We start from the raw sequence: 19,477 nt of genomic DNA on the forward strand, positions 1-19,477 counted from the left end.
AACCCAACTCCTCGATTACACTATTAGATAACATCCTTTAACTGCCCCACCCACCCTGTGTGAGTCTCACCCACCTCCCGCCTGCTCCCTCTAGTCTGAGAGTTGTATCTCCACAAAAAACACACAGTGGGGCTCAATGAGCTGCTCATGTCTGACATGGACACCTAAGCAGTGCTGGATTCACAACCTGAAAGCCTGCAAAGGAAAGTGTGCCCGGCAGAAGATAAGCTGCCTGGCAACTCAGAACCTTCTTCTAAGAGAAGTAAGACATGTCACAATGGAGTCTAAGCCTACCTGTCTTATGCCAGGACCTTAGAGCTGCAGGCAGGAGCACAAAGGTAAAAACATATATTGAGTCCCAACACGCTCACTGTGGTGGTTGGTCTCTGTGGCGCAATCGGTTAGCGCGTTCGGCTGTTCACCGAAAGGTTGGTGGTTCAAGCCCACGCAGGGACGTATGCTTTTGCCTACATCAAGTCCTGAATTAAAACACAGCTGTCTGGCTTTGCTCTTAGAGCTCTCGCTTTGCCTGCGTGACATGCTCTATCTCAACATTTCTATCTTCTCTCATCTCTTCACCTCTAGTCATTTCCACCAATAGGACTGGAAACGGGCCACCAAGCCTTCTACTTTAACCACAGGCGTACTGAGGGCCAATAAAAGGCACAGAAGCATTTCTTGATCCGGGGCTGAGAACTGCTTGCACAGGGACCTCGTGGAGCAACGGTAGCGCGTCTGACTCCAGATCAGAAGGTTGCGTGTTCAAATCACGTCGGGGTCACTCTTTGACATTTTTTTCCCCACCAAGTCTATATCTCTGACTTCTAAAGCAAAGCCAAAAGAAGGGCGCTTTGCATTGGCAGGGAATCGAACCCGGGCCTCCCGCGTGGCAGGTGAGAATTCTACCACTGAACCACCAATGCTTCACTTACATAGGCTGAGCAGAGAGCCCTGCCGTAGACAGTAGTGATGAGGCCCATGCATTCGCATGGGACACCTATGAACAAAGTTTGCATGGAAAGCCTTGGACTGCCAAACGTTCACATGCTGATGGCAGGAATCAGATGCAGGAGACTGAAACTATGAATGTTTCTGCTTTTGCTAAGGACAGTGGTTTGGGGCCAGTGTTGTGCTTGACAGAGCACGACATCAGCCTGCTCTCTGGCTGCTCCCGGGAGAAGTGGCTGACAGAAAGCACCCTCCAGACCACCAGCAATCTTGTGTTTCACAACATGCCACTGTCACTGGACTTTCCTTCTGGGACAGCCTAGTCACTGACCTGGCCAGATTCCCTGTCCTCCCCAAAATCCTGGGGAGAAACGGGCAGAGTTCTGCGCCCTGCACCCTCTTTCGCGTCCCTAACGCGCTCCCAACGCGCCCTACAGCCCTGGTCGGGCACAGCCCTGGTCGGGCTCATACCACTGGGGCCTCTGCTGAGGAAGAGCACCGGAAGCCTAGGGCCAGGCCTATTGCACAGGCATCTTAGACCAGGCCATTCCGGGATTGCTGTGTTTCACGTCCTGCCCTTCAACACTCCTGGGAGGGCTTTCCCTGAGAACCCTCATGTCTCTGCCCTCCCAGGAGGCTGTGGTTCTATGCAAAATAGGAGGTGCACCATGGGCCGTCCCCTTTCCTCTCTCTCGCCAATATCTTTCACCAAAGCTGAGCCCTGCAGGTAAATGTATCTATCTGGCTGAGGGGCCAGGGAGGGCCTTTGCCTGCAGTCTTACAAGCCAGAGTGCAGAGAAGGCAGCAGCTCTGGGACCGGGACTCTGCTCAAAGACATATCTAACATGCCACAGTGGAGCTGAGATGGGCAAGACACGTGTCTCACAGGCTGGCAGCACACCAAGACAGTGGCAGGAAACTATGCTAACAAGGAAAGAGAAAAGTCACGTGTCTCGTGGCCTTCCCACCATTAGACAGTAGTCTGCGCAAGAAAACATCCAACAGTGACAGGACAACCAAGCAAATGACAAACGCCGTGCTGAATAAAGTCATCTTACATGACATTTCGTACAAAGGCCCAGATCATGGGGATGATCGCGCAGCAGAAGCAGCAAGTATCAGAGCCACCGAACCTGGGGTGAGTTACACGAGGAGAAAGGGCGACATTGGGACAGGGGCTATGGGCTCAGGGAACAGCTACCACAATGCAACCTCGGGTGTGGGGATGCCACTCATTGCGGGTACTGCCCTGGGATTTCCTTTTAGAAAGAATCGCTGGTTAAAGTGTAGTGCACAAAAAACCCAACTCCTCGATTACACTATTAGATAACATCCTTTAACTGCCCCACCCACCCTGTGTGAGTCTCACCCACTTCCCGCCTGCTCCCTCTAGTCTGAGAGTTGTATCTCCACAAAAAACACACCGTGGGGCTCAATGAGCTGCTCATGTCTGACATGGACACCTAAGCAGTGCTGGATTCACAACCTGAAAGCCTGCAAAGGAAAGTGTGCCCGGCAGAAGATAAGCTGCCTGGCAACTCAGAACCTTCTTCTAAGAGAAGTAAGACATGTCACAATGGAGTCTAAGCCTACCTGTCTTATGCCAGGACCTTAGAGCTGCAGGCAGGAGCACAAAGGTAAAAACATATATTGAGTCCCAACACGCTCACTGCGGTGGTTGGTCTCTGTGGCGCAATCGGTTAGCGCGTTCGGCTGTTAACCGAAAGGTTGGTGGTTCAAGCCCACCCAGGGACGTATGCTTTTGCCTACATCAAGTCCTGAATTAAAACACAGCTGTCTGGCTTTGCTCTTAGAGCTCTCGCTTTGCCTGCGTGACATGCTCTATCTCAACATTTCTATCTTCTCTCATCTCTTCACCTCTAGTCATTTCCACCAATAGGACTGGAAACGGGCCACCAAGCCTTCTACTTTAACCACAGGCGTACTGAGGGCCAATAAAAGGCACAGAAGCATTTCTTGATCCGGGGCTGAGAACTGCATGCACAGGGACCTCGTGGCGCAACGGTAGCGCGTCTGACTCCAGATCAGAAGGTTGCGTGTTCAAATCACGTCGGGGTCACTCTTTGACATTTTTTTCCCCACCAAGTCTATATCTCTGACTTCTAAAGCAAAGCCAAATGAAGGGCGCTTTGCATTGGCCGGGAATCGAACCCGGGCCTCCCGCGTGGCAGGCGAGAATTCTACCACTGAACCACCAATGCTTCACTTACATAGGCTGAGCAGAGAGCCCTGCCGTAGACAGTAGTGATGAGGCCCATGCATTCGCATGGGACACCTATGAACAAAGTTTGCATGGAAAGCCTTGGACTGCCAAACGTTCACATGCTGATGGCAGGAATCAGATGCAGGAGACTGAAACTATGAATGTTTCTGCTTTTGCTAAGGACAGTGGTTTGGGGCCAGTGTTGTGCTTGACAGAGCACGACATCAGCCTGCTCTCTGGCTGCTCCCGGGAGAAGTGGCTGACAGAAAGCACCCTCCAGACCACCAGCAATCTTGTGTTTCACAACATGCCACTGTCACTGGACTTTCCTTCTGGGAAAGCCTAGTCACTGACCTGGCCAGATTCCATGTCCTCCCCAAAATCGTGGGGAGAAACGGGCAGAGTTCTGCGCCCTGCGCCCTCTTTCGCGTCCCTAACGCGCTCCCAACGCGCCCTACAGCCCTGGTCGGGCACAGCCCTGGTCGGGCTCATACCACTGGGGCCTCTGCCGAGGAAGAGCCCCGGAAGCCTAGGGCCAGGCCTATTGCACAGGCATCTTAGACCAGGCCATTCCGGGATTGCTGTGTTTCACGTCCTGCCCTTCAACACTCCTGGGAGGGCTTTCCCTGAGAACCCTCATGTCTCTGCCCTCCCAGGAGGCTGTGGTTCTATGCAAAATAGGGGGTGCACCACGGGCCGTCCCCTTTCCTCTCTCTCGCCAATATCTTTCACCAAAGCTGAGCCCTGCAGGTAAATGTATCTATCTGGCTGAGGGGCCAGGGAGGGCCTTTGCCTGCAGTCTTACAAGCCAGAGTGCAGAGAAGGTAGCAGCTCTGGGACCGGGACTCTGCTCAAAGACATATCTAACATGCCACAGTGGAGCTGAGATGGGCAAGACACGTGTCTCACAGGCTGGCAGCACACCAAGACAGTGGCAGGAAACTATGCTAACAAGGAAAGAGAAAAGTCACGTGTCTCGTGGCCTTCCCACCATTAGACAGTAGTCTGCGCAAGAAAACATCCAACAGTGACAGGACAACCAAGCAAATGACAAACGCCGTGCTGAATAAAGTCATCTTACATGACATTTCGTACAAAGGCCCAGATCATGGGGATGATCGCGCAGCAGAAGCAGCAAGTATCAGAGCCACCGAACCTGGGGTGAGTTACACGAGGAGAAAGGGCGACATGGGGACAGGGGCTAGGGGCTCAGGGAACAGCTACCACAATGCAACCTCGGGTGTGGGGATGCCACTCATTGCGGGTACTGCCCTGGGATTTCCTTTTGGAAAGAATCGCTGGTTAAAGTGTAGTGCACAAAAAACCCAACTCCTCGATTACACTATTAGATAACATCCTTTAACTGCCCCACCCACCCTGTGTGAGTCTCACCCACTTCCCGCCTGCTCCCTCTAGTCTGAGAGTTGTATCTCCACAAAAAACACACAGTGGGGCTCAATGAGCTGCTCATGTCTGACATGGACACCTAAGCAGTGCTGGATTCACAACCTGAAAGCCTGCAAAGGAAAGTGTGCCCGGCAGAAGATAAGCTGCCTGGCAACTCAGAACCTTCTTCTAAGAGAAGTAAGACATGTCACAATGGAGTCTAAGCCTACCTGTCTTATGCCAGGACCTTAGAGCTGCAGGCAGGAGCACAAAGGTAAAAACATATATTGAGTCCCAACACGCTCACTGCGGTGGTTGGTCTCTGTGGCGCAATCGGTTAGCGCGTTCGGCTGTTAACCGAAAGGTTGGTGGTTCAAGCCCACCCAGGGACGTATGCTTTTGCCTACATCAAGTCCTGAATTAAAACACAGCTGTCTGGCTTTGCTCTTAGAGCTCTCGCTTTGCCTGCGTGACATGCTCTATCTCAACATTTCTATCTTCTCTCATCTCTTCATCTCTAGTCATTTCCACCAATAGGACTGGAAACGGGACACCAAGCCTTCTACTTTAACCACAGGCGTACTGAGGGCCAATAAAAGGCACAGAAGCATTTCTTGATCCGGGGCTGAGAACTGCATGCACAGGGATCTCGTGGCGCAACGGTAGCGCGTCTGACTCCAGATCAGAAGGTTGCGTGTTCAAATCACGTCGGGGTCACTCTTTGACATTTTTTTCCCCACCAAGTCTATATCTCTGACTTCTAAAGCAAAGCCAAAAGAAGGGCGCTTTGCATTGGCCGGGAATCGAACCCAGGCCTCCCGCGTGGCACGCAAGAATTCTACCACTGAACCACCAATGCTTCACTTACATAGGCTGAGCAGAGAGCCCTGCCGTAGACAGTAGTGATGAGGCCCATGCATTCGCATGGGACACCTATGAACAAAGTTTGCATGGCAAGTCTTGGACTGCCAAACGTTCACATGCTGATGGCAGGAATCAGATGCAGGAGACTGAAACTATGAATGTTTCTGCTTTTGCTAAGGACAGTGGTTTGGGGCCAGTGTTGTGCTTGACAGAGCACGACATCAGCCTGCTCTCTGGCTGCTCCCGGGAGAAGTGGCTGACAGAAAGCACCCTCCAGACCACCAGCAATCTTGTGTTTCACAACATGCCACTGTCACTGGACTTTCCTTCTGGGAAAGCCTAGTCACTGACCTGGCCAGATTCCCTGTCCTCCCCAAAATCCTGGGGAGAAACGGGCAGAGTTCTGCGCCCTGCGCCCTCTTTCGCGTCCCTAACGCGCTCCCAACGCGCCCTACAGCCCTGGTCGGGCACAGCCCTGGTCGGGCTCATACCACTGGGGCCTCTGCCGAGGAAGAGCCCCGGAAGCCTAGGGCCAGGCCTATTGCACAGGCATCTTAGACCAGGCCATTCCGGGATTGCTGTGTTTCACGTCCTGCCCTTCAACACTCCTGGGAGGGCTTTCCCTGAGAACCCTCATGTCTCTGCCCTCCCAGGAGGCTGTGGTTCTATGCAAAATAGGGGGTGCACCACGGGCCGTCCCCTTTCCTCTCTCTCACCAATATCTTTCACCAAAGATGAGCCCTGCAGGTAAATGTATCTATCTGGCTGAGGGGCCAGGGAGGGCCTTTGCCTGCAGTCTTACAAGCCAGAGTGCAGAGAAGGCAGCAGCTCTGGGACCGGGACTCTGCTCAAAGACATATCTAACATGCCACAGTGGAGCTGAGATGGGCAAGACACGTGTCTCACAGGCTGGCAGCACACCAAGACAGTGGCAGGAAACTATGCTAACAAGGAAAGAGAAAAGTCACGTGTCTCGTGGCCTTCCCACCATTAGACAGTAGTCTGCGCAAGAAAACATCCAACAGTGACAGGACAACCAAGCAAATGACAAACGCCGTGCTGAATAAAGTCATCTTACATGACATTTCGTACAAAGACCCAGATCATGGGGATGATCGCGCAGCAGAAGCAGCAAGTATCAGAGCCACCGAACCTGGGGTGAGTTACACGAGGAGAAAGGGCGACATGGGGACAGGGGCTATGGGCTCAGGGAACAGCTACCACAATGCAACCTCGGGTGTGGGGATGCCACTCATTGCGGGTACTGCCCTGGGATTTCCTTTTAGAAAGAATCGCTGGTTAAAGTGTAGTGCACAAAAAACCCAACTCCTCGATTACACTATTAGATAACATCCTTTAACTGCCCCACCCACCCTGTGTGAGTCTCACCCACTTCCCGCCTGCTCCCTCTAGTCTGAGAGTTGTATCTCCACAAAAAACACACAGTGGGCTCAATGAGCTGCTCATGTCTGACATGGACACCTAAGCAGTGCTGGATTCACAACCTGAAAGCCTGCAAAGGAAAGTGTGCCCGGCAGAAGATAAGCTGCCTGGCAACTCAGAACCTTCTTCTAAGAGAAGTAAGACATGTCACAATGGAGTCTAAGCCTACCTGTCTTATGCCAGGACCTTAGAGCTGCAGGCAGGAGCACAAAGGTAAAAACATATATTGAGTCCCAACACGCTCACTGCGGTGGTTGGTCTCTGTGGCGCAATCGGTTAGCGCGTTCGGCTGTTAACCGAAAGGTTGGTGGTTCAAGCCCACCCAGGGACGTATGCTTTTGCCTACATCAAGTCCTGAATTAAAACACAGCTGTCTGGCTTTGCTCTTAGAGCTCTCGCTTTGCCTGCGTGACATGCTCTATCTCAACATTTCTATCTTCTCTCATCTCTTCACCTCTAGTCATTTCCACCAATAGGACTGGAAACGGGCCACCAAGCCTTCTACTTTAACCACAGGCGTACTGAGGGCCAATAAAAGGCACAGAAGCATTTCTTGATCCGGGGCTGAGAACTGCATGCACAGGGACCTCGTGGCGCAACGGTAGCGCGTCTGACTCCAGATCAGAAGGTTGCGTGTTCAAATCACGTCGGGGTCACTCTTTGACATTTTTTTCCCCACCAAGTCTATATCTCTGACGTCTAAAGCAAAGCCAAAAGAAGGGCGCTTTGAATTGGCCGGGAATCGAACCCGGGCCTCCCGCATGGCGGGCGAGAATTCTACCACTGAACCACCAATGCTTCACTTACATAGGCTGAGCAGAGAGCCCTGCCGTAGACAGTAGTGATGAGGCCCATGCATTCGCATGGGACTCCTATGAACAAAGTTTGCATGGCAAGCCTTGGACTGCCAAACGTTCACATGCTGATGGCAGGAATCAGATGCAGGAGACTGAAACTATGAATGTTTCTGCTTTTGCTAAGGACAGTGGTTTGGGGCCAGTGTTGTGCTTGACAGAGCACGACATCAGCCTGCTCTCTGGCTGCTCCCGGGAGAAGTGGCTGACAGAAAGCACCCTCCAGACCACCAGCAATCTTGTGTTTCACAACATGCCACTGTCACTGGACTTTCCTTCTGGGAAAGCCTAGTCACTGACCTGGCCAGATTCCGTCCTCCCCAAAATCCTGGGGAGAAACGGGCAGAGTTCTGCGCCCTGCGCCCTCTTTCGCGTCCCTAACGCGCTCCCAACGCGCCTTACAGCCCTGGTCGGGCACAGCCCTGGTCGGGCTCATACCACTGGGGCCTCTGCCGAGGAAGAGCCCCGGAAGCCTAGGGCCAGGCCTATTGCACAGGCATCTTAGACCAGGCCATTCCGGGATTGCTGTGTTTCACGTCCTGCCCTTCAACACTCCTGGGAGGGCTTTCCCTGAGAACCCTCATGTCTCTGCCCTCCCAGGAGGCTGTGGTTCTATGCAAAATAGGGGGTGCACCACGGGCCGTCCCCTTTCCTCTCTCTCGCCAATATCTTTCACCAAAGCTGAGCCCTGCAGGTAAATGTATCTATCTGGCTGAGGGGCCAGGGAGGGCCTTTGCCTGCAGTCTTACAAGCCAGAGTGCAGAGAAGGCAGCAGCTCTGGGACCGGGACTCTGCTCAAAGACATATCTAACATGCCACAGTGGAGCTGAGATGGGCAAGACACGTGTCTCACAGGCAGGCAGCACAACAAGACAGTGGCAGGAAACTATGCTAACAAGGAAAGAGAAAAGTCACGTGTCTCGTGGCCTTCCCACCATTAGACAGTAGTCTGCGCAAGAAAACATCCAACAGTGACAGGACAACCAAGCAAATGACAAACGCTGTGCTGAATAAAGTCATCTTACATGACATTTCGTACAAAGGCCCAGATCATGGGGATGATCGCGCAGAAGCAGCAAGTATCAGAGCCACCGAACCTGAGGTGAGTTACACGAGGAGAAAGGGCGACATGGGGACAGGGGCTAGGGGCTCAGGGAACAGCTACCACAATGCAACCTCAGGTGTGGGGATGCCACTCATTGCGGGTACTGCCCTGGGATTTCCTTTTAGAAAGAATCGCTGGTTAAAGTGTAGTGCACAAAAAACCCAACTCCTCGATTACACTATTAGATAACATCCTTTAACTGCCCCACCCACCCTGTGTGAGTCTCACCCACTTCCCGCCTGCTCCCTCTAGTCTGAGAGTTGTATCTCCACAAAAAACACACAGTGGGGCTCAATGAGCTGCTCATGTCTGACATGGACACCTAAGCAGTGCTGGATTCACAACCTGAAAGCCTGCAAAGGAAAGTGTGCCCGGCAGAAGATAAGCTGCCTGGCAACTCAGAACCTTCTTCTAAGAGAAGTAAGACATGTCACAATGGAGTCTAAGCCTACCTGTCTTATGCCAGGACCTTAGAGCTGCAGGCAGGAGCACAAAGGTAAAAACATATATTGAGTCCCAACACTCTCACTGCGGTGGTTGGTCTCTGTGGCGCAATCGGTTAGCGCGTTCGGCTGTTAACTGAAAGGTTGGTGGTTCAAGCCCACCCAGGGACGTATGCTTTTGCCTACATCAAGTCCTGAATTAAAACACAGCTGTCTGGCTTTGCTCTTAGAGCTCTCGCTTTGCCTGCGTGACATGCTCTATCTCAACATTTCTATCTTCTCTCATCTCTTCACCTCTAGTCATTTCCACCAATAGGACTGGAAACGGGCCACCAAGCCTTCTACTTTAACCACAGGCGTACTGAGGGCCAATAAAAGGCACAGAAGCATTTCTTGATCCGGGGCTGAGAACTGCATGCACAGGGACCTCGTGGCGCAACGGTAGCGCGTCTGACTCCAGATCAGAAGGCTGCGTGTTCAAATCACGTCGGGGTCACTCTTTGACATTTTTTTCCCCACCAAGTCTATATCTCTGACTTCTAAAGCAAAGCCAAAAGAAGGGCGCTTTGCATTGGCTGGGCATCGAACCCGGGCCTCCCGCGTGGCCGGCGAGAATTCTACCACTGAACCACCAATGCTTCACTTACATAGGCTGAGCAGAGAGCCCTGCCATAGACAGTAGTGATGCGGCCCATGCATTCGCATGGGACACCTATGAACAAAGTTTGCATGGCAAGCCTTGGACTGCCAAACGTTCACATGCTGATGGCAGGAATCAGATGCAGGAGACTGAAACTATGAATGTTTCTGCTTTTGCTAAGGACAGTGGTTTGGGGCCAGTGTTGTGCTTGACAGAGCACGACATCAGCCTGCTCTCTGGCTGCTCCCGGGAGAAGTGGCTGACAGAAAGCACCCTCCAGACCACCAGCAATCTTGTGTTTCACAACATGCCACTGTCACTGGACTTTCCTTCTGGGAAAGCCTAGTCACTGACCTGGCCAGATTCCCTGTCCTCCCCAAAATCCTGGGGAGAAACTGGCAGAGTTCTGCGCCCTGCGCCCTCTTTCGCGTCCCTAACGCGCTCCCAACGCGCCCTACAGCCCTGGTCGGGCACAGCCCTGGTCGGGCTCATACCACTGGGGCCTCTGCCGAGGAAGAGGCCCGGAAGCCTAGGGCCAGGCCTATTGCACAGGCATCTTAGACCAGGCCATTCCGGGATTGCTGTGTTTCACGTCCTGCCCTTCAACACTCCTGGGAGGGCTTTCCCTGAGAACCTTCATGTCTCTGCCCTCCCAGGAGGCTGTGGTTCTATGCAAAATAGGGGGTGCACCACGGGCCGTCCCCTTTCCTCTCTCTCGCCAATATCTTTCACCAAAGCTGAGCCCTGCAGGTAAATGTATCTATCTGGCTGAGGGGCCAGGGAGGGCCTTTGCCTGCAGTCTTACAAGCCAGAGTGCAGAGAAGGCAGCAGCTCTGGGACCGGGACTCTGCTCAAAGACATATCTGACATGCCACAGTGGAGCTGAGATGGGCAAGACACGTGTCTCACAGGCAGGCAGCACAACAAGACAGTGGCAGGAAACTATGCTAACAAGGAAAGAGAAAAGTTACGTGTCTCGTGGCCTTCCCACCATTAGACAGTAGTCTGCGCAAGAAAACATCCAACAGTGACAGGACAACCAAGCAAATGACAAACGCTGTGCTGAATAAAGTAATCTTACATGACATTTCGTACAAAGGCCCAGATCATGGGGATGATCGCGCAGAAGCAGCAAGTATCAGAGCCACCGAACCTGAGGTGAGTTACACGAGGAGAAAGGGCGACATGGGGACAGGGGCTAGGGGCTCAGGGAACAGCTACCACAATGCAACCTCGGGTGTGGGGATGCCACTCATTGCGGGTACTGCCCTGGGATTTCCTTTTAGAAAGAATCGCTGGTTAAAGTGTAGTGCACAAAAAACCCAACTCCTCGATTACACTATTAGATAACATCCTTTAACTGCCCCACCCACCCTGTGTGAGTCTCACCCACTTCCCGCCTGCTCCCTCTAGTCTGAGAGTTGTATCTCCACAAAAAACACACAGTGGGGCTCAATGACCTGCTCATGTCTGACATGGACACCTAAGCAGTGCTGGATTCACAACCTGAAAGCCTGCAAAGGAAAGTGTGCCCGGCAGAAGATAAGCTGCCTGGCAACTCAGAACCTTCTTCTAAGAGAAGTAAGACATGTCACAATGGAGTCTAAGCCTACCTGTCTTATGCCAGGACCTTAGAGCTGCAGGCAGGAGCACAAAGGTAAAAACATATATTGAGTCCCAACACGCTCACTGTGGTGGTTGGTCTCTGTGGCGCAATCGGTTAGCGCGTTCGGCTGTTAACTGAAAGGTTGGCGGTTCAAGCCCACCCAGGGACGTATGCTTTTGCCTACATCAAGTCCTGAATTAAAACACAGCTGTCTGGCTTTGCTCTTAGAGCTCTCGCTTTGCCTGCGTGACATGCTCTATCTCAACATTTCTATCTTCTCTCATCTCTTCACCTCTAGTCATTTCCACCAATAGGACTGGAAACGGGCCACCAAGCCTTCTACTTTAACCACAGGCGTACTGAGGGCCAATAACAGGCACAGAAGCATTTCTTGATCCGGGGCTGAGAACTGCATGCACAGGGACCTCGTGGCGCAACGGTATCGCGTCTGACTCCAGATCAGAAGGTTGCGTGTTCAAATCACGTCGGGGTCACTCTTTGACATTTTTTTCCCCACCAAGTCTATATCTCTGACTTCTAAAGCAAAGCCAAAAGAAGGGCGCTTTGCATTGGCTGGGAATCGAACCCGGGCCTCCCGCGTGTCAGGCGAGAATTCTACCACTGAACCACCAATGCTTCACTTACATAGGCTGAGCAGAGAGCCCTGCCGTAGACAGTAGTGATGAGGCCTATGCATTCGCATGGGACACCTATGAACAAAGTTTGCATGGCAAGCCTTGGACTGCCAAACGTTCACATGCTGATGGCAGGAATCAGATGCAGGAGACTGAAACTATGAATGTTTCTGCTTTTGCTAAGGACAGTGGTTTGGGGCCAGTGTTGTGCTTGACAGAGCACGACATCAGCCTGCTCTCTGGCTGCTCCCGGGAGAAGTGGCTGACAGAAAGCACCCTCCAGACCACCAGCAATCTTGTGTTTCACAACATGCCACTGTCACTGGACTTTTCTTCTGGGAAAGCCTAGTCACTGACCTGGCTAGATTCCCTGTCCTCCCCAAAATCCTGGGGAGAAACGGGCAGAGTTCTGCGCCCTGCGCCCTCTTTCGCATCCCTAACGCGCTCCCAACGCGCCCTACAGCCCTGGTCGGGCACAGCCCTGGTCGGGCTCATACCACTGGGGCCTCTGCCGAGGAAGAGCCCCGGAAGCCTAGGGCCAGGCCTATTGCACAGGCATCTTAGACCAGGCCATTCCGGGATTGCTGTGTTTCACGTCCTGCCCTTCAACACTCCTGGGAGGGCTTTCCCTGAGAACCCTCATGTCTCTGCCCTCCCAGGAGGCTGTGGTTCTATGCAAAATAGGGGGTGCACCACGGGCCGTCCCCTTTCCTCTCTCTCGCCAATATCTTTCACCAAAGCTGAGCCCTGCAGGTAAATGTATCTATCTGGCTGAGGGGCCAGGGAGGGCCTTTGCCTGCAGTCTTACAAGCCAGAGTGCAGAGAAGGCAGCAGCTCTGGGACCGGGACTCTGCTCAAAGACATATCTAACATGCCACAGTGGAGCTGAGATGGGCAAGACACGTGTCTCACAGGCAGGCAGCACAACAAGACAGTGGCAGGAAACTATGCTAACAAGGAAAGAGAAAAGTCACGTGTCTCGTGGCCTTCCCACCATTAGACAGTAGTCTGCGCAAGAAAACATCCAACAGTGACAGGACAACCAAGCAAATGACAAACGCTGTGCTGAATAAAGTCATCTTACATGACATTTCGTACAAAGGCCCAGATCATGGGGATGATCGCGCAGAAGCAGCAAGTATCAGAGCCACCGAACCTGAGGTGAGTTACACGAGGAGAAAGGGCGACATGGGGACAGGGGCTAGGGGCTCAGGGAACAGCTACCACAATGCAACCTCGGGTGTGGGGATGCCACTCATTGCGGGTACTGCCCTGGGATTTCCTTTTAGAAAGAATCGCTGGTTAAAGTGTAGTGCACAAAAAACCCAACTCCTCGATTACACTATTAGATAACATCCTTTAACTGCCCCACCCACCCTGTGTGAGTCTCACCCACTTCCCGCCTGCTCCCTCTAGTCTGAGAGTTGTATCTCCACAAAAAACACACAGTGGGGCTCAATGAGCTGCTCATGTCTGACATGGACACCTAAGCAGTGCTGGATTCACAACCTGAAAGCCTGCAAAGGAAAGTGTGCCCGGCAGAAGATAAGCTGCCTGGCAACTCAGAACCTTCTTCTAAGAGAAGTAAGACATGTCACAATGGAGTCTAAGCCTACCTGTCTTATGCCAGGACCTTAGAGCTGCAGGCAGGAGCACAAAGGTAAAAACATAAATTGAGTCCCAACACGCTCACTGCGGTGGTTGGTCTCTGTGGCGCAATCGGTTAGCGCGTTCGGCTGTTAACCGAAAGGTTGGTGGTTCAAGCCCACCCAGGGACGTATGCTTTTGCCTACATCAAGTCCTGAATTAAAACACAGCTGTCTGGCTTTGCTCTTAGAGCTCTCGCTTTGCCTGCGTGACATGCTCTATCTCAACATTTCTATCTTCTCTCATCTCTTCACCTCTAGTCATTTCCACCAATAGGACATGAAACGGGCCACCAAGCCTTCTACTTTAACCACAGGCGTACTGAGGGCCAATAAAAGGCACAGAAGCATTTCTTGATCCGGGGCTGAAAACTGCATGCACAGGGACCTCGTGGCGCAACGGTAGCGCGTCTGACTCCAGATCAGAAGGTTGCGTGTTCAAATCACGTCGGGGTCACTCTTTGACATTTTTTTCCCCACCAAGTCTATATCTCTGACTTCTAAAGCAAAGCCAAAAGAAGGGCGCTTTGCATTGGCCGGGAATCGAACCCAGGCCTCCCGCGTGGCAGGAAAGAATTCTACCACTGAACCACCAATGCTTCACTTACATAGGCTGAGCAGAGAGCCCTGCCGTAGACAGTAGTGATGAGGCCCATGCATTCGCATGGGACACCTATGAACAAAGTTTGCATGGCAAGTCTTGGACTGCCAAACGTTCACATGCTGATGGCAGGAATCAGATGCAGGAGACTGAAACTATGAATGTTTCTGCTTTTGCTAAGGACAGTGGTTTGGGGCCAGTGTTGTGCTTGACAGAGCACGACATCAGCCTGCTCTCTGGCTGCTCCCGGGAGAAGTGGCTGACAGAAAGCACCCTCCAGACCACCAGCAATCTTGTGTTTCACAACATGCCACTGTCACTGGACTTTCCTTCTGGGAAAGCCTAGTCACTGACCTGGCCAGATTCCCTGTCCTCCCCAAAATCCTGGGGAGAAACGGGCAGAGTTCTGCGCCCTGCGCCCTCTTTCGCGTCCCTAACGCGCTCCCAACGCGCCCTACAGCCCTGGTCGGGCACAGCCCTGGTCGGGCTCATACCACTGGGGCCTCTGCCGAGGAAGAGCCCCGGAAGCCTAGGGCCAGGCCTATTGCACAGGCATCTTAGACCAGGCCATTCCGGGATTGCTGTGTTTCACGTCCTGCCCTTCAACACTCCTGGGAGGGCTTTCCCTGAGAACCCTCATGTCTCTGCCCTCCCAGGAGGCTGTGGTTCTATGCAAAATAGGGGGTGCACCACGGGCCGTCCCCTTTCCTCTCTCTCACCAATATCTTTCACCAAAGATGAGCCCTGCAGGTAAATGTATCTATCTGGCTGAGGGGCCAGGGAGGGCCTTTGCCTGCAGTCTTACAAGCCAGAGTGCAGAGAAGGCAGCAGCTCTGGGACCGGGACTCTGCTCAAAGACATATCTAACATGCCACAGTGGAGCTGAGATGGGCAAGACACGTGTCTCACAGGCTGGCAGCACACCAAGACAGTGGCAGGAAACTATGCTAACAAGGAAAGAGAAAAGTCACGTGTCTCGTGGCCTTCCCACCATTAGACAGTAGTCTGCGCAAGAAAACATCCAACAGTGACAGGACAACCAAGCAAATGACAAACGCTGTGCTGAATAAAGTCATCTTACATGACATTTCGTACAAAGGCCCAGATCATGGGGATGATCGCGCAGAAGCAGCAAGTATCAGAGCCACCGAACCTGAGGTGAGTTACACGAGGAGAAAGGGCGACATGGGGACAGGGGCTAGGGGCTCAGGGAACAGCTACCACAATGCAACCTCGGGTGTGGGGATGCCACTCATTGCGGGTACTGCCCTGGGATTTCCTTTTAGAAAGAATCGCTGGTTAAAGTGTAGTGCACAAAAAACCCAACTCCTCGATTACACTATTAGATAACATCCTTTAACTGCCCCACCCACCCTGTGTGAGTCTCACCCACTTCCCGCCTGCTCCCTCTAGTCTGAGAGTTGTATCTCCACAAAAAACACACAGTGGGGCTCAATGAGCTGCTCATGTCTGACATGGACACCTAAGCAGTGCTGGATTCACAACCTGAAAGCCTGCAAAGGAAAGTGTGCCCGGCAGAAGATAAGCTGCCTGGCAACTCAGAACCTTCTTCTAAGAGAAGTAAGACATGTCACAATGGAGTCTAAGCCTACCTGTCTTATGCCAGGACCTTAGAGCTGCAGGCAGGAGCACAAAGGTAAAAACATATATTGAGTCCCAACACGCTCACTGCGGTGGTTGGTCTCTGTGGCGCAATCGGTTAGCGCGTTCGGCTGTTAACTGAAAGGTTGGTGGTTCAAGCCCACCCAGGGACGTATGCTTTTGCCTACATCAAGTCCTGAATTAAAACACAGCTGTCTGGCTTTGCTCTTAGAGCTCTCGCTTTGCCTGCGTGACATGCTCTATCTCAACATTTCTATCTTCTCTCATCTCTTCACCTCTAGTCATTTCCACCAATAGGACTGGAAACGGGCCACCAAGCCTTCTACTTTAACCACAGGCGTACTGAGGGCCAATAAAAGGCACAGAAGCATTTCTTGATCCGGGGCTGAGAACTGCATGCACAGGGACCTCGTGGCGCAACGGTAGCGCGTCTGACTCCAGATCAGAAGGTTGCGTGTTCAAATCACGTCGGGGTCACTCTTTGACATTTTTTTCCCCACCAAGTCTATATCTCTGACTTCTAAAGCAAAGCCAAAAGAAGGGCGCTTTGCATTGGCTGGGCATCGAACCCGGGCCTCCCGCGTGGCAGGCGAGAATTCTACCACTGAACCACCAATGCTTCACTTACATAGGCTGAGCAGAGAGCCCTGCCGTAGACAGTAGTGATGAGGCCCATGCATTCGCATGGGACACCTATGAACAAAGTTTGCATGGCAAGCCTTGGACTGCCAAACGTTCACATGCTGATGGCAGGAATCAGATGCAGGAGACTGAAACTATGAATGTTTCTGCTTTTGCTAAGGACAGTGGTTTGGGGCCAGTGTTGTGCTTGACAGAGCACGACATCAGCCTGCTCTCTGGCTGCTCCCGGGAGAAGTGGCTGACAGAAAGCACCCTCCAGACCACCAGCAATCTTGTGTTTCACAACATGCCACTGTCACTGGACTTTCCTTCTGGGAAAGCCTAGTCACTGACCTGGCCAGATTCCCTGTCCTCCCCAAAATCCTGGGGAGAAACTGGCAGAGTTCTGCGCCCTGCGCCCTCTTTCGCGTCCCTAACGCGCTCCCAACGCGCCCTACAGCCCTGGTCGGGCACAGCCCTGGTCGGGCTCATACCACTGGGGCCTCTGCCGAGGAAGAGCCCCGGAAGCCTAGGGCCAGGCCTATTGCACAGGCATCTTAGACCAGGCCATTCCGGGATTGCTGTGTTTCACGTCCTGCCCTTCAACACTCCTGGGAGGGCTTTCCCTGAGAACCTTCATGTCTCTGCCCTCCCAGGAGGCTGTGGTTCTATGCAAAATAGGGGGTGCACCACGGGCCGTCCCCTTTCCTCTCTCTCGCCAATATCTTTCACCAAAGCTGAGCCCTGCAGGTAAATGTATCTATCTGGCTGAGGGGCCAGGGAGGGCCTTTGCCTGCAGTCTTACAAGCCAGAGTGCAGAGAAGGCAGCAGCTCTGGGACCGGGACTCTGCTCAAAGACATATCTGACATGCCACAGTGGAGCTGAGATGGGCAAGACACGTGTCTCACAGGCAGGCAGCACAACAAGACAGTGGCAGGAAACTATGCTAACAAGGAAAGAGAAAAGTTACGTGTCTCGTGGCCTTCCCACCATTAGACAGTAGTCTGCGCAAGAAAACATCCAACAGTGACAGGACAACCAAGCAAATGACAAACGCTGTGCTGAATAAAGTCATCTTACATGACATTTCGTACAAAGGCCCAGATCATGGGGATGATCGCGCAGAAGCAGCAAGTATCAGAGCCACCGAACCTGAGGTGAGTTACACGAGGAGAAAGGGCGACATGGGGACAGGGGCTAGGGGCTCAGGGAACAGCTACCACAATGCAACCTCGGGTGTGGGGATGCCACTCATTGCGGGTACTGCCCTGGGATTTCCTTTTAGAAAGAATCGCTGGTTAAAGTGTAGTGCACAAAAAACCCAACTCCTCGATTACACTATTAGATAACATCCTTTAACTGCCCCACCCACCCTGTGTGAGTCTCACCCACTTCCCGCCTGCTCCCTCTAGTCTGAGAGTTGTATCTCCACAAAAAACACACAGTGGGGCTCAATGAGCTGCTCATGTCTGACATGGACACCTAAGCAGTGCTGGATTCACAACCTGAAAGCCTGCAAAGGAAAGTGTGCCCGGCAGAAGATAAGCTGCCTGGCAACTCAGAACCTTCTTCTAAGAGAAGTAAGACATGTCACAATGGAGTCTAAGCCTACCTGTCTTATGCCAGGACCTTAGAGCTGCAGGCAGGAGCACAAAGGTAAAAACATATATTGAGTCCCAACACGCTCACTGCGGTGGTTGGTCTCTGTGGCGCAATCGGTTAGCGCGTTCGGCTGTTAACTGAAAGGTTGGCGGTTCAAGCCCACCCAGGGACGTATGCTTTTGCCTACATCAAGTCCTGAATTAAAACACAGCTGTCTGGCTTTGCTCTTAGAGCTCTCGCTTTGCCTGCGTGACATGCTCTATCTCAACATTTCTATCTTCTCTCATCTCTTCACCTCTAGTCATTTCCACCAATAGGACTGGAAACGGGCCACCAAGCCTTCTACTTTAACCACAGGCGTACTGAGGGCCAATAAAAGGCACAGAAGCATTTCTTGATCCGGGGCTGAGAACTGCATGCACAGGGACCTCGTGGCGCAACGGTAGCGCGTCTGACTCCAGATCAGAAGGTTGCGTGTTCAAATCACGTCGGGGTCACTCTTTGACATTTTTTTCCCCACCAAGTCTATATCTCTGACTTCTAAAGCAAAGCCAAAAGAAGGGCGCTTTGCATTGGCTGGGAATCGAACCCGGGCCTCCCGCGTGGCAGGCGAGAATTCTACCACTGAACCACCAATGCTTCACTTACATAGGCTGAGCAGAGAGCCCTGCCGTAGACAGTAGTGATGAGGCCCATGCATTCGCATGGGACACCTATGAACAAAGTTTGCATGGCAAGCCTTGGACTGCCAAACGTTCACATGCTGATGGCAGGAATCAGATGCAGGAGACTGAAACTATGAATGTTTCTGCTTTTGCTAAGGACAGTGGTTTGGGGCCAGTGTTGTGCTTGACAGAGCACGACATCAGCCTGCTCTCTGGCTGCTCCCGGGAGAAGTGGCTGACAGAAAGCACCCTCCAGACCACCAGCAATCTTGTGTTTCACAACATGCCACTGTCACTGGACTTTCCTTCTGGGAAAGCCTAGTCACTGACCTGGCCAGATTCCCTGTCCTCCCCAAAATCCTGGGGAGAAACGGGCAGAGTTCTGCGCCCTGCGCCCTCTTTCGCATCCCTAACGCGCTCCCAACGCGCCCTACAGCCCTGGTCGGGCACAGCCCTGGTCGGGCTCATACCACTGGGGCCTCTGCCGAGGAAGAGCCCCGGAAGCCTAGGGCCAGGCCTATTGCACAGGCATCTTAGACCAGGCCATTCCGGGATTGCTGTGTTTCACGT

General features: G+C 52.7%; 12 non-coding genes across 12 annotated transcripts; 10 read left to right on the top strand and 2 right to left on the bottom strand.

Annotated features, from left to right (window-relative positions):
* The first annotated feature begins 2,629 nt into the window (after positions 1–2,629).
* TRNAN-GUU (transfer RNA asparagine (anticodon GUU)) lies at positions 2,630–2,703 on the top strand. Its single transcript has one exon. It is a non-coding gene; the product is annotated as a tRNA-Asn (tRNA).
* A 253-nt stretch (positions 2,704–2,956) lies between these two features.
* TRNAW-CCA (transfer RNA tryptophan (anticodon CCA)) lies at positions 2,957–3,028 on the top strand. Its single transcript has one exon. It is a non-coding gene; the product is annotated as a tRNA-Trp (tRNA).
* A 71-nt stretch (positions 3,029–3,099) lies between these two features.
* TRNAG-GCC (transfer RNA glycine (anticodon GCC)) lies at positions 3,100–3,170 on the bottom strand. The gene has a single exon. It is a non-coding gene; the product is annotated as a tRNA-Gly (tRNA).
* Positions 3,171–4,876: 1,706 nt separating this feature from the next.
* On the top strand, positions 4,877–4,950 carry TRNAN-GUU (transfer RNA asparagine (anticodon GUU)). Its single transcript has one exon. It is a non-coding gene; the product is annotated as a tRNA-Asn (tRNA).
* Positions 4,951–7,122: 2,172 nt separating this feature from the next.
* On the top strand, positions 7,123–7,196 carry TRNAN-GUU (transfer RNA asparagine (anticodon GUU)). The gene has a single exon. It is a non-coding gene; the product is annotated as a tRNA-Asn (tRNA).
* A 253-nt stretch (positions 7,197–7,449) lies between these two features.
* On the top strand, positions 7,450–7,521 carry TRNAW-CCA (transfer RNA tryptophan (anticodon CCA)). The gene has a single exon. It is a non-coding gene; the product is annotated as a tRNA-Trp (tRNA).
* Positions 7,522–9,691: 2,170 nt separating this feature from the next.
* Positions 9,692–9,763, top strand: TRNAW-CCA (transfer RNA tryptophan (anticodon CCA)). The gene has a single exon. It is a non-coding gene; the product is annotated as a tRNA-Trp (tRNA).
* Positions 9,764–12,078: 2,315 nt separating this feature from the next.
* Positions 12,079–12,149, bottom strand: TRNAV-GAC (transfer RNA valine (anticodon GAC)). The gene has a single exon. It is a non-coding gene; the product is annotated as a tRNA-Val (tRNA).
* A 1,703-nt stretch (positions 12,150–13,852) lies between these two features.
* On the top strand, positions 13,853–13,926 carry TRNAN-GUU (transfer RNA asparagine (anticodon GUU)). Its single transcript has one exon. It is a non-coding gene; the product is annotated as a tRNA-Asn (tRNA).
* Positions 13,927–14,179: 253 nt separating this feature from the next.
* Positions 14,180–14,251, top strand: TRNAW-CCA (transfer RNA tryptophan (anticodon CCA)). Its single transcript has one exon. It is a non-coding gene; the product is annotated as a tRNA-Trp (tRNA).
* Positions 14,252–16,423: 2,172 nt separating this feature from the next.
* TRNAW-CCA (transfer RNA tryptophan (anticodon CCA)) lies at positions 16,424–16,495 on the top strand. The gene has a single exon. It is a non-coding gene; the product is annotated as a tRNA-Trp (tRNA).
* A 2,172-nt stretch (positions 16,496–18,667) lies between these two features.
* On the top strand, positions 18,668–18,739 carry TRNAW-CCA (transfer RNA tryptophan (anticodon CCA)). The gene has a single exon. It is a non-coding gene; the product is annotated as a tRNA-Trp (tRNA).
* The last annotated feature ends 738 nt before the right edge of the window (positions 18,740–19,477 follow it).

The sequence above is a fragment of the Pleurodeles waltl genome, chromosome 4_1, assembly GCF_031143425.1.
Source record: "Pleurodeles waltl isolate 20211129_DDA chromosome 4_1, aPleWal1.hap1.20221129, whole genome shotgun sequence".
NCBI classification, from domain to species: Eukaryota; Metazoa; Chordata; class Amphibia; order Caudata; family Salamandridae; genus Pleurodeles; species Pleurodeles waltl.